The sequence below is a fragment of the Myotis lucifugus genome, unplaced genomic scaffold (assembly GCF_000147115.1).
Source record: "Myotis lucifugus unplaced genomic scaffold, Myoluc2.0 scaffold_521, whole genome shotgun sequence".
In the NCBI taxonomy this organism is placed as follows: domain Eukaryota; kingdom Metazoa; phylum Chordata; class Mammalia; order Chiroptera; family Vespertilionidae; genus Myotis; species Myotis lucifugus.
This window is the reverse complement of record NW_005871569.1, coordinates 449,695-461,965: the sequence shown is the minus strand read 5'-3', so window position 1 is coordinate 461,965 and position 12,271 is coordinate 449,695. Positions and strand designations below refer to the sequence as shown.

At 45.7% G+C, this 12,271-nt stretch overlaps 1 long non-coding RNA gene across 2 annotated transcripts; it reads right to left on the bottom strand.

Moving 5' to 3' along the window:
- Positions 1–8,103: 8,103 nt before the first annotated feature.
- On the bottom strand, positions 8,104–12,165 carry LOC106694576. 2 transcript variants are annotated; one of them, XR_002826534.1, is made up of 2 exons: positions 11,968–12,165; positions 8,104–8,612 (listed from the first exon to the last, which is right to left on the bottom strand). It is a non-coding gene; the product is annotated as an uncharacterized LOC106694576 (long non-coding RNA). The 2 variants fall into 2 exon arrangements; XR_001345621.2 differs by lacking the exon at positions 11,968–12,165 and adding an exon at positions 11,133–11,409.
- Positions 12,166–12,271: the final 106 nt, after the last annotated feature.

Genomic DNA, 12,271 nt, shown 5'->3' with positions numbered 1-12,271 from the left:
AGCAGGGCGGATCAGGGGGTTGGGGCGCCGCCCCTGTCACCCACAGAGCAGGGCCAATCAGGGGGTTGGGGCACCCCCCCCCCCGTCACACTCAGGGCAGGGCCCATGGGGAGGTTGCGGCTCCACCCCGTCACACACAGAGCAGGGCCCATGGGGGGGGCGGGGTTGGGGCGCCGCACCCTGTCACACACAGAGCAGGGCAATCAGGGGGTTGGGGCGCCTTCCCCTGTCACGAACAGAGCAGGGCGGATAGGGAGGTTGTGGCCCCGCCCCCTGTCACACACAGAGCCGCAGGGCGATCAGGGGGTTTGGGCGCTGCCCCGTCACGCTGCTCCAGGGGCCAGGAGGCCTCGTGGCTCTGCTTGACACAGGGGCAGTGAGGCCTCGCTGCTCTGCTGATCTCGGTGCTGGGAGGCCTCGCTGCTCTGCTGATCTCGGTGCTGGGAGGCCTCGCAGCTCTGCTGATCCCAGGGCGTGAGGCCTCGCCGCTCCGCTGATCCCGGGGCGTGAGGCCTCACGGCTCCGCTGATCCCGGGTTCGGGAGGCCTCGCAGCTCCACTGATCCCGGTGCTGGGAGGCATATTACCCTTTTACTATATAGGATAGAGGCCTGGTGCACGGGTGGGGGCTGGCTGGTTTGCCCTGAAGGGTGTCCTGGATCAGGGTGGGGGTCCCGCTTGGGTGCCTGGCCAGCCTGGATGAGGGGATGATGGCTGTTTGCAGCTGGTCACACCCCCTTCAGGTTTGGGGTCCCCACTGGGGTGCCTAGCCAGCCTGGATGAGGGGATGATGGCTGTTTGCAGCTGGTAACACCCCCTTCAGGGTGGGGGTCCCCACTGGGGTGCCTGGCCAGTCTGGGTGAGGGGCTGAGGGCCGTTTTCAGGCTGGCGGGTGACTGAAGCTCCCAACCTCTCCTTTTTTTCTTTTTTTTTTTTTATTCTGGGATTTATTTACCTTCTATGGCTGTCACTGGAACTGAAGCTCCCAACCTCTCCTTTTTTTCTTTTTTTTTTTATTCTGGGATTTATTTACCTTCTATGGCTGTCACTGGAACTGAGAGCCGGCTTTAGCTCTGAGGCTCGGCTCCAGCTCTGAGACCTTGGCTGCTGAAAGCAGGTATATGGTTTGTTTGGCTTCTATAATTGAAACACTGTTGCAACTCCAGCTCGGCTGGCTGGCTGAAAGCATGGGGTTTGTTTAGCTTCTATAATTGCAACATAGTTGCTTAGAGTGCAAGCTCAGAGCCCAGGAGTGGCAGGCGGGGAACCTTGGCTTCCTCCTTCACTGGAGCAAGCAAGCCTCCTGTTCACTTCAGCTGCCTGGCTGCTGGCCGCCATCTTGGTTGGCAGTTAATTTGCATATCGCCCTGATTAGCCAATGGGAAGCGTGTTGGAGGTACGGTTAATTACCATGTTTGTGTATTATTAGACAGGATATATATATATATATATATATATATATATATATATATATATAATGTTTTAATTTATTTCAGAGAGGGAGAGGGAAAGAGACAGAAACATCAATGACGAGAATCATTGATTGGCTGCCTCCTACACAGCCCCCACTGGGGATTGAGTCTGAACCCTGGGCATGTGCCCTGACCAGAAATCAAACCATGACCTCCTGGTTCATGGGTTGACAGTCAACCACTGAATCACACCAGCCAGGCAATAAAAACATTCTTTTTTAAAGTGAAGTGGCATGGATGACCTTTGAGGAAGTAGGGAAACTTCACTTGACACCATTTCAGCGTATAAAAGGTTTCATAGGAATGCACTACTTTTGGATAGTGGTGTAAACCAGCATATAATAGTACTAGCATGTAAACTTTCATATATGAAAGTATTAAAGATAGTAAAATGATCCCATCACCAACTTTAGTAATTATCTCTCCCTTAGAGAATTACAGCAGCCTGGACAGGGGTTTGGATTAGTGAGACCTGTTTAGATAAGCAAAGCAGTAAAAATATCATCTCCATTAATTCTGTGGGAACAGTTTTCAATAATAACATGTACAGTAGTGAAAGACAGGTTCTCCTCCCCATCAATTGAAGGTGGCTCTGAGCATACCCTTTGGCTGTGGGGTGCTATGAAACCTCAGAAGTATTAGAATGACTCACTGGGAAAATAAAGAAGCAATTATCCCAAAATAAGGTTTAACAACACACACTTATCACCTCACAGCACTGTGGGCCAGCAGTCCAAGCATAGCCACTGAACTGTCTGCCTCAGGCTATACACAAGTATGCAACCAGAGGTGGATCTGAAGGCTCAACTAGGGCAGGATCTACTGCCAACCTGACTTACATATTTGTTGACAGGATCCAGTTCGTGGGGGGGGCTATTGGCCTGAGGGCCTCAGATCCTCAAGGGCAGTTGGACAGGAGACACCACTCAGTTTTCTACCACGTGGGCTACCCACTTCCTCAAAGACAGTGAAGGAGAGTCTCTTCCAAGAAGAAAGTCAGAGATTTTGATAACTTCCTCATGGATGTGATATCCTTTCACCTGTGCCATATTCTATTGGTTAGAAGCAAGTCACTAGTGCAGCCGGTGTGGCTGTGTGGTTGAGTATCAACCTATGAACCAGGAGGTCACGGTTTGATTCCAGGTTAGGGCACACGCCCAGTTGTGGGTTCTGTCCTATGTGGAAGGTGCAAAAGGCAACCAATCAATGGTTCTCTCTCATCATTGATGTTTCTATTTCTCTCTCCTCCTTTCCTCTCTGAAATCAATTAAAAAAAAAAAATTTCCCACAAAGAAGCAAGTCACTGGATCCATCCCAAACTCAAGGGGAGAGGATTTCACAAGAGTGTTTATACCAGTTTAAGAATCACTGGGAGCCACTGGAGAAGTCTGCTTACCACACAGCAAATAGCAGACACCCTAACACAGAATGCTTGGTGCTTAAGCAGTTTGTGTCTCCTCATCAAAAAGGCTACTCAGAGTGAATATGAGGCAGGATCCTCCAATGCCACATACCCTACCCTGCATGTCCATAGGGTGCCCAGTTTTCTCCACTACAGAATAATAGAAGGAATGGGATTCATGTCTTCTCTTTACTTGCTAACACTAAATTGAAAATTTCCCAGGCAGCCTGTTTCTTAACTTACAGCATATGATATGGTTTTTCACCTGAGTCCTGTTGAACAACAGGAAGTGACTCCAAAGGGACCTGCTTTGCATTGCAACAAAAAAATTAAGATACTTAGGAATAAACTTAACCAAGGAGATAAAAGAACTGTATTCAGAAAACTACAGGTCGTTGAAAAAATAGAGGAAGATATAAATAAGTGGAAGGATATACCATGTTCATGGATTGGTAGAATCAACATCATTAAAATATCCACACTACCCAAGGCAATCTACAGAATCAATGCAATCCCTATTAAAATACCAAGGGCATATTTCACAAATCTAGAACAAATACTCCAACAATTTATATGGAACCAAAAAAGGCCTCAAATAGCCACAAAACAAGTTTCAATAAATTTAAGAATGAAATCGTATCAAGTATTGTCTCTAATTACAATAGTATGAAATTAGAAATCAAGTACATGAAGGAAACTGAAAAACTCACAAATACATGGAGGCTAAATGACACACTATGAAACAATGAATGGGTTAACAACAAAATCAAAGAAGAAATCAAATGATACCTTGAAACAATAAAATGAAAATACAATGACCCCAAATCTGTGAGACAAAGCAAAAGCAGTTCTAAGAGGGAACTTCTTAGTAACACAGGCCTACCTCAAGAAAAATCTGAAATAAACAAACTTACACCTAAAGGAACTAGAAGAACAAAAACAAAGCCAGAGTAGAAGGAAGGAAATAATCAAGATCAGCATAGAAATAAACAAAAGTCTAAAAAAATAATACAAAAGATCAATAAAACCAAGACCTGGTCTTTAAAAAGATAAAATCGATAAAACTTTACCCAGACTCATAAAGAAAAAAGAGGATCCAAATAAATAAAACCAGAAGTGAAACAGAAGTGACACCACTGGAATGCAAAAGATTATAAGAAAACTAGTGGCCCAGTGCACAAATTCGTGCACATTGAAAGAAAATTAATTAGAAGAAATATTTTAATATCACTATTCGCTCTTTCTCTATAATAGAAGTGTCAACCTAATTCATGATCGACAATGACAGAGCAAAACACACGCATTCAATTGGCACCAGCAAGAGCTTCATATATATCGTGCATGCACGAGTCAACTTAGCCTTTTATATATATAGAACTAGAGGCCCGGTGCACGAAATTCATGCACTGGGGGTGGGGGAGTCCCTCAGCCCAGCCTGCTCCCTCTCACAGTCCGGGAGCCCTCAGTGGATGTCCTACTGACAGCCACAGTCTGGCAGCAGAGGCTCGGAGCAGGCGCCCCTCTGTATTGATCTCTCAGGCTCCTGGCCTCGCCTGGGTGTTGTTCTCTCCCTTGAGCTGCGGCCAGGGCGGGGACCCGCGAGCAGGCCCTGCTGGGTGCTGCCTGCTGTGGGCGCTTGCCTGCTCGCCGGTCGCCAAGGCAATACCTGCTGGGCTCACATTGCCAGGGTGATGCTGCCAGCGTCCTGCCATAGCTGCTATGGGCGCTGCCACCTTTGTCGAAGAGTGAAGGTTAATTTGCATATTACTCTTTTATTAGATAGGATAAACTTGCTTAATTAGACCTGCTTTCTGATTGAAACTTTTTCCAGCCCAGTGAAGCACCCCAACTTCTCTTTCAGGTAATTTCAAGGTCCACCATTTCTTTTCTTTTTTAAATATATTTCTTTATTGATTTCAGAGAAGAAGGGAGGGGGAGATAGAGAAACATCAATGATGAGAGAGAATCATCGATCGGCTGCCTTCTGCACGCCCCCCACTGGGGATCGAGCCCACAACCTGGGCATGTGCCCTTGGTTGCATGGGCCATGAAGTTTCAATCGCACTGTACATGCGTACCTGCACGTGGTATTTTGTGGAAGAACCACACTCAAGGGGCCAAAGAGCCGCATGTGGCTTGCGAGCCGCAGTTTGCCAACCACTGGGCTAGGGCAAGGTCCATCATTTCTGACTTCTTTCCAGTTGGGTCAAATTTCTAAGCTTTCTAAATCTCCATTTTCCAGATAATGAAAAGAAAATAGGATTCCACCGAACCTCCTATCTACCTAAACCAGGACTTCTGTGAGGATCAAATGAGATGAGGCACAGGAAAACGCTTCACAGACACTTGGTTAAAGTGTAAAATGTTTCCACCTGTGTTCTCGGGCTGAAGAAACCGCAAAGAGGCTAGTCGTCACTAGGAAGAGGAAGCTGGGCGTTGCTATGTGACGTCATTACCCGGCGCCCACAGTGACCATTTCTGGGCTGGGCTGTGGGTTGCATTTTGCACCACAGGGTCTCGGCAGTGTTGGCTGCGATTTGGTGGGGTGTCGCTCGGGGTGGTGGCAGAGCCTGTGTCCCACTTGGGGGATGCCCAGTGATGCTTTGTCAGCGCCGGGTCCACAGTGCCGTTTCTCTGTGCACATCACAGCAGCTCCTGTGTTGAGCATCTGCCCCCTGGTGGTCAGTGCGCGTCATGGCGACCAGTCGGACAGTGGGAAGGACACTTAGCGTACTAGCCTTTTACATATACAAATACTATGAGTCTTGGCTGGTATGGCTCACTTGGTTGAGCATAGTTCCATGCACCAGAAGGTCACCAGTTCAATTCAGGTTGTAATTCTATCCCCAGAAGGGATGTATATGGGATGCAGCAATTGATGTTTCTCTCTCATATCAATATTTCTCTCTCCCTTCCTCTCTCTCTAAAATCAATACAAACATATTTCAAAAAAAGAGTACGGCCCTAGCCAGTTTGGCTCAGTGGATAGAGCATCACCCTGCGGACTAAAGGATCCTGGGTTAGAATCCAGTCAAGGGCCCATGCCCAGGTTGTGTGCTCAGTCCCCAGTAGGGAATTTGCAGGAGGCAGCAGCCATCAATGATTCTCTCTCATCACTGATGTTTCCATCTTTCTCTCCCTCTCCCTTCTCTGAAATTAATAAAAATATATATAAAAATAAAATTTTAAATTACCTATTAAAAAAAAAGAGTATGTTTAAAAAAATACTATGAACAATTATATACCAATAAATTGGATGATCTGGAAGATGGATAAATTTTTAGAAATATACAGCCTTCCAAAACTGAGTAAAAAAGAAACAGAAAATCTGAAGAGACTAATAACTACTAATAAAATCAAATCCGTAATCAAAAAACTCCGAATAAACAAAAGTCCAGGACTGAATGATGTCACAGGTGAATTTTACCAAACATTCAAAGAATACCTATCCTCATACTCCAAAAAATTGAGGGAAGACTCCCAAGCTCATTTTATGAGACCAGCTTTACCCTTATTCCAAAACTAGACAAAAACATTACAAAAAAAAGAAAATTATAGACCAGTGGTCAGCAAACTCATTAGTCAACAGAGCCAAATATCAACAGTACAATGATTGAAATTTCTTTTGAGAGCCAAATTTTTTAAACTTAAACTATATAGGTAGGTACATTGTTATTAACTTTAATTAGGGTACTCCTAAGCTGGCCTTTGCTAAAAACATCCTCAATCTGATTGAGGTATGTTTGCTGAGGTCAACCCCTTCCAACTCTCCCATCCACACTCGTCTTGTATACTTGTTTCGTCTATCTTTTGTCAACCGCGCGCGATTTGCAGACACGATAGCACTAACCACTACACAATGAGACTGCTGACTGACTGGCTCACTCAACTCGTGCATGAATCACACGCGCCTCCCACGTGCTGTGTATCCCGCGGCCCGCCTGCGCTGCGTCTCCCGTCGCCCGACCGACTTGACACCCCCCACTTCTAACGCCACTTCTTCAAAATAGACTCGCCCAGGCCGAAAACCAACTTCTGTGCACGGGCCACGAAGTTTCAATCGCACAGTACGTGTGCGCCCGCACGTGGTATTTTGTGGAAGAGCCACACTCAAGGGGCAAAAGAGCTGCATGTGGCTCGCGAGCCGCGGTTTGCCAACCACTGCTATAGACCAAAAGCCTGATGAACAGATGCAAAAATCCTCAAATATTAGTAAATTGAATCCAGTAGTACGTTAAAAAGATCACAAACCACAATCAAGTGGGATTTATTCCTGAGATTTATTTATTCCTGAGATTAGTTCAATATCCACAAATCAAATAACATGATACACCACATTTAAAAATGATGGGTGATCCCCTGACCGGTTTGGCTCAGTGGATAGAGCGTCAGCCTGCAGACTGAAAGGTCCCGGGTTCGATTCCGGTCAAGGGCATGTACCTTGGTTGTGGACACATCCCCAGTTGGGGGTGTGTAGGAGGCGGCTGATCGATGTTTCTAACTCTCTAACCCTCTCCTTTCCTCTCTGTAAAAAATCAATAAAAAATATTAAAAAAAAAAAAAAAGAAAAAAGAAAGCCAAAACCGGTTTGGCTCAGTGGATAGAGCGTCAGCCTGCGGACTCAAAGGTCCTAGGTTCGATTCCGGTCAAGGGCATGTACCTTGGTTGCGGGCACATCCCCAGTAGGAGGTGTGCAGGAGGCAGCTGATCGATGTTTCTCTCTCTCATCGATGTTTCTAACTATCTCTCTCCCTTCCTCTCTGTAAAAAATCAATAAAATATATTTAAAAAAATAAAATAAAATAAAAATAAAAATGATGGGTGAAAATCATGTGATCATATCAATAGATGCAGAAAAAGCATTCAACAAAATCTAGCATCAACCTGGCTGGTTTTGCTCAGTAGTTGGTTGTCAACCCATGAACCAGAAGGTCACAGGTCAATTCCCGGTCAGGACACATGCCCAGGTTGCAGACTTTATCCCCAGTAGGCAGCTGATCCATGATTCTCTCTTATCATTGATGTTTCTATCTCTCTCCCTTCCTCTCTCTAAAACTAATAAAAACATTTTTTTAATCCAACATCCGTTTATGATAAAAACTCTCAGCAAAGCAGAAATAGCGGGGACTTACCTCAACATGATAAAAAGCATATATGACAAGCCCACAGCTAACATGATACTCAACTGGAAAAAGCTAAAAGCATTTTCCTTATGATCAATGTACCTGTCCAATTTCCCAACACCATTTATTGAAGAGGCTGTCCTTACTCCATTGTATGCTCTTGCCTCCGTTGTCAAATATTGAGTTTGAATGGCTTGGATCGATTTCTGGATTCTCTGTTCTGTTCCATTAGTCTATATGCCTGTTCTTGTGCCAGTACCAGGCTGTTTTGAGTACAGTGGCTTTGTAGTATAACTTGGTATCTGGTATTGTGATTCCTCCAACTTTGTTCTTCTTTCTCAAGACTGCTGTGGCTATCCAGGGTCTTTTATTGTTTCCATATAAATTTTTGGAGCGTTTGTTCTAGATCTGTGAAATATGCCATTGGTATTTTAATAGGGATTGTATTGAATCTATAGTGAGTCATCAGCTGTTAAAGTGTGTATACATTTTTTGGGAGACACCCTGGGTATACACACTTTTAATAATTATAAAGGCAGTGTTTGTACTTCAACTGTATTTTCAAACTTCTAGTAGCATTTCAGGATGAATTTCCTTTGTTCAAACCTTAGTCTGGCTGAAAAGAAAGAAACATCAATTGAGCTAACAGCTGTTAAAATGTGTATACATGTTTTGGAGACACCCTGTAGATGAGAGGATTAGAATACAGAATCAAAAATCCAGAAATAGATCTAACTATGAAGGAATTTCACACATGACAGGAATTTCTCATTCACCTAATCCAGCGGTTCTCAACCTGTGGGTCGCGACCCCTTTGGGGGTCGAACGACCCTTTCACAGGGGTCGCCTAAGACCATCAGAAAACACATATATAATTACATATTGTTTTTGTGATTAATCACTATGCTTTAATTATGTTCAATTTGTAACAATGAAATTGGGGATCACCACAACATGAGGAACTGTATTAAAGGGTCGCGGCATTAGGAAGGTTGAGAACCACTGACCTAATCCATCTAATGCGTCCTGTTCAGTCAGTAACCACGAGCCACATGTGGCCATTGAGCACCTAAAATACCTAAAATATGCCTAGTCTAAACTGAGATGTGATGTAAGTAAAATATACACCAAATTTCAAAGACTTAGTATAAAAACAAGAACATAAAATATCTCATTAACAATTGTTTAAAATTAATTACATGTAAAAATATTTTTTTATAGAATGGGTTTAGTTGGTGAAATTAAATTTCACCTATTTTTTTTTTTTTTACTTTTTTAAAATGCAGCCACAAATAAAAAACTTGAGTGGTTTACATTATATTTCTAATGGACAGAACCGCTCTAAGGAAAAATAAAGATAAAGAGTTAAATTTAAAAATAAAAAATACTATACGAGAACCTAGGAAAGTAAATTAGAATCTGAGGATCAGGATGGATTTCTTAATGAGGACAACTTGTCACATGTACACGTGTACGTAGAAATAGATAAAAAGACAAACAACACAATAGGAAAAGCAGGCAAAGAGCAGGATTGGAAATGCACAGAAAAACAAATCCCAGTGACAAACAAAGAACAAAAAGATACTCTAAATTACTAAGGAAGAGGAAATGCGATTTAAGTGACTAAGACATCTCTTTACTGGTTGGGGGGGTGGCCAACACAGATGACACTGTTGGGGATGTGGGAAAAGGGACAAGCTCATGCACTGCTGCCGAGGGACATGTGAAGAATAACAGGCTCCTGAAAAACCAACATCGCAATACCCATTAAAATTAAAGCTATAGAATACCCTTCAACACAGGAACCATTCTCAGAGTAAGAAATCCACCCAGTCGGTATTGACATATGTTCAGAGAATCTGTATTGTGACACTATTTATGCAGCAGCAAAAATTAAAAAAGGAAACTAAGAAACATTCAATAAATTAATAAATGCCATCTGCTGATAAAAGGCTGAAAAATGTATGGTACCTGCAACATAAGTTAGGCAATCATTAAAAACGTTAAATGAAAAATATTCGCAAAATTTTTTACACTTGAAATATCAACACTGGCTCCGTGGTAGGGATAGACTATCTCATAACATGCTGGTGCAGGCATAAATAGGTTCAACCTTATGGGAAGACTCTATTAGACGTTTAAATGTCCATGCCTTTTGATCCAGCAGCCCAACTTCCAGAAATCTATCTTATTACTTTATGGCATGACAATCTAAACATACCTGTGCAAATATATCAAATCATTATGTTACACGCCTTAAGCTACTACAACACTGTATGTCAATTATATTTCAAAACTGAGGGGGAAAGATATATGTACAAGGATGTTCACTATAGCCTTCATTTAGTAAGACTTGGAAAGAACCTAAATGTGTACTCTAAATAAAATAGCTGAGTAAGTTATGTCTACAGAATAAAATAATAACACAGACTTGAAAAAGAATGAGGTGGCTTAATATTACTGAACTAAAAAGACAGAAAATAGTATAAAGTACAAAAAGCCCAAACTGAAGACTGTCTATGTTTGAAATTTTTCATAATTAAGTAAATGAAAAAAAGGGAGTGGGGGGGAGGAATTAGGTACGTTGCCTTTTTCTAAGAAATCTGAACAGTTGAAACCTCTCCACCTGCACCGCTAATATAGCTATTTCTTCTATACGACTCATTAATTTCAAGCCATCTTCTTCTCTCCTTTCCTGATATAAAAATATTAAAAATATGTTTATAAATTTTCATCTCATTAAAAAACCCATCTCATTATAATTCACTTTTTGCATCCCTTGGCATAAATCAGCATTACAACACTCATCACTCTCCCTGCAAAGCCAGGCTACCTTAGAATTGAGGCATTTTGTGAACTAGAACAAGTACTGCTGCTACAATTTCTAATGGCCCAATAGCAATGATGGTGTTAATAAATGTCATTTTCTCAAGTTTAATCCTCTTCAATCATTGGCTACTGAAAAGAAAAGTGAGCAAAAGAACAGTAAAGAAAAAGTAGACCGCCTGTATTTAGCACGTGTGATCACAAATCTTTATAACTCGCACATCTGAATAGTTTCTGCAAATACATAGTTTCTGGCTCCCAGGATGAGGCTAAACGCCGAGCACTGTTTGTAAAGAGCATCCCAACTTACACGGGCCACGTCGGGCCTCTGGCCACCGCCCTGGAGGGAACATCAGAACAGGTGCCTCCTTCAGTCCGACTCCGCAGCCAGGGGCGCGGGAGAGGAGGCGCGACCCTTCCGCACCGCAGGGCCCACTCCCGGCCCAGCTCCTCCCGCCCCGCCGCCCTCCCCCTCCAGCCCCGGGCCCCGCGCAGCTACCGGGCAGCAAGGCCGCCGCAACGCGTCCCGAGTCCACACAAGCACCATCTACTCGCGGAGCTCGCGCGCAGCCCCAACACGGGTAAGGGAGCGGCCGCGACTCGGTCGCAACCGCGGCGGAGCCAAGGAGCTTGGAACAAAGGCGAGCAGCAGAGGCGCAGGCCCGCTCCCGCGGGGTTGCCACTCCGGGGGGACAAGATCACAGGGCGAGGGGCACGAAGCCCACGGCTGGGAGGACTCACTCCCAGGTGGTCAAGGCTAACCCTAACCCAGTCGGAAGTGACGTGTCCACTGAGACCTGCAGGTCCGCCCCGTAAATGGCCGCCGCAACTAGGCAGCTTCTCCCGACTGGCCAGCCGAGGCAGGTGTAGCTCCAATCCGCCCCGCCCGGCTCCGGCAGCTCCCTGCGCCACCCAGAACCAACCGAACCCAGCCCGAGCCGAGCCGGAGCCCAGCCCAGCGCAGCCGGGTGGGTCAGCTCACCACCCGCGTCCGTCGGCGCCCGCGGGCACTGGGCTTCAGAGCTCAGCCACGCGCATGCGCGGCCCTCAGTGCAGAGGACTCCTGGGCCGCCTGGGCGACCACGTTTCGGCCCCCTGCCCCTCCGGGTCCCTTCTCGCCCGGGACTCCGGCCGGCGTGCCTCACCTCCGGCCTCCCGCCTTCCTCCGCCGCGGGCAGCGCCAGGCCCGCGGCCGCCCGCGGCCACCGGCTCCCAGCACGAGCCTCCAGGAGCGACTTCCGCTTCCGGCGAGTATTGTGTGTCGCGCTGCAGGCGGGGCGGGGGGAGGAGGAAGGAGGCAGCGCTCTGGCGGCTCCGCGCCCCGCACTGCCGGATCCGAGGCCGGGAAGGTAGGTGCCGTCCCGCGCCGGGCCCGGGCCCGGGGTCTGCCCCCGCCGGCCGGCCCGCACGCCGCGTCCCAGCGCCCGCGACCGCGTCACCCGCCCGCAC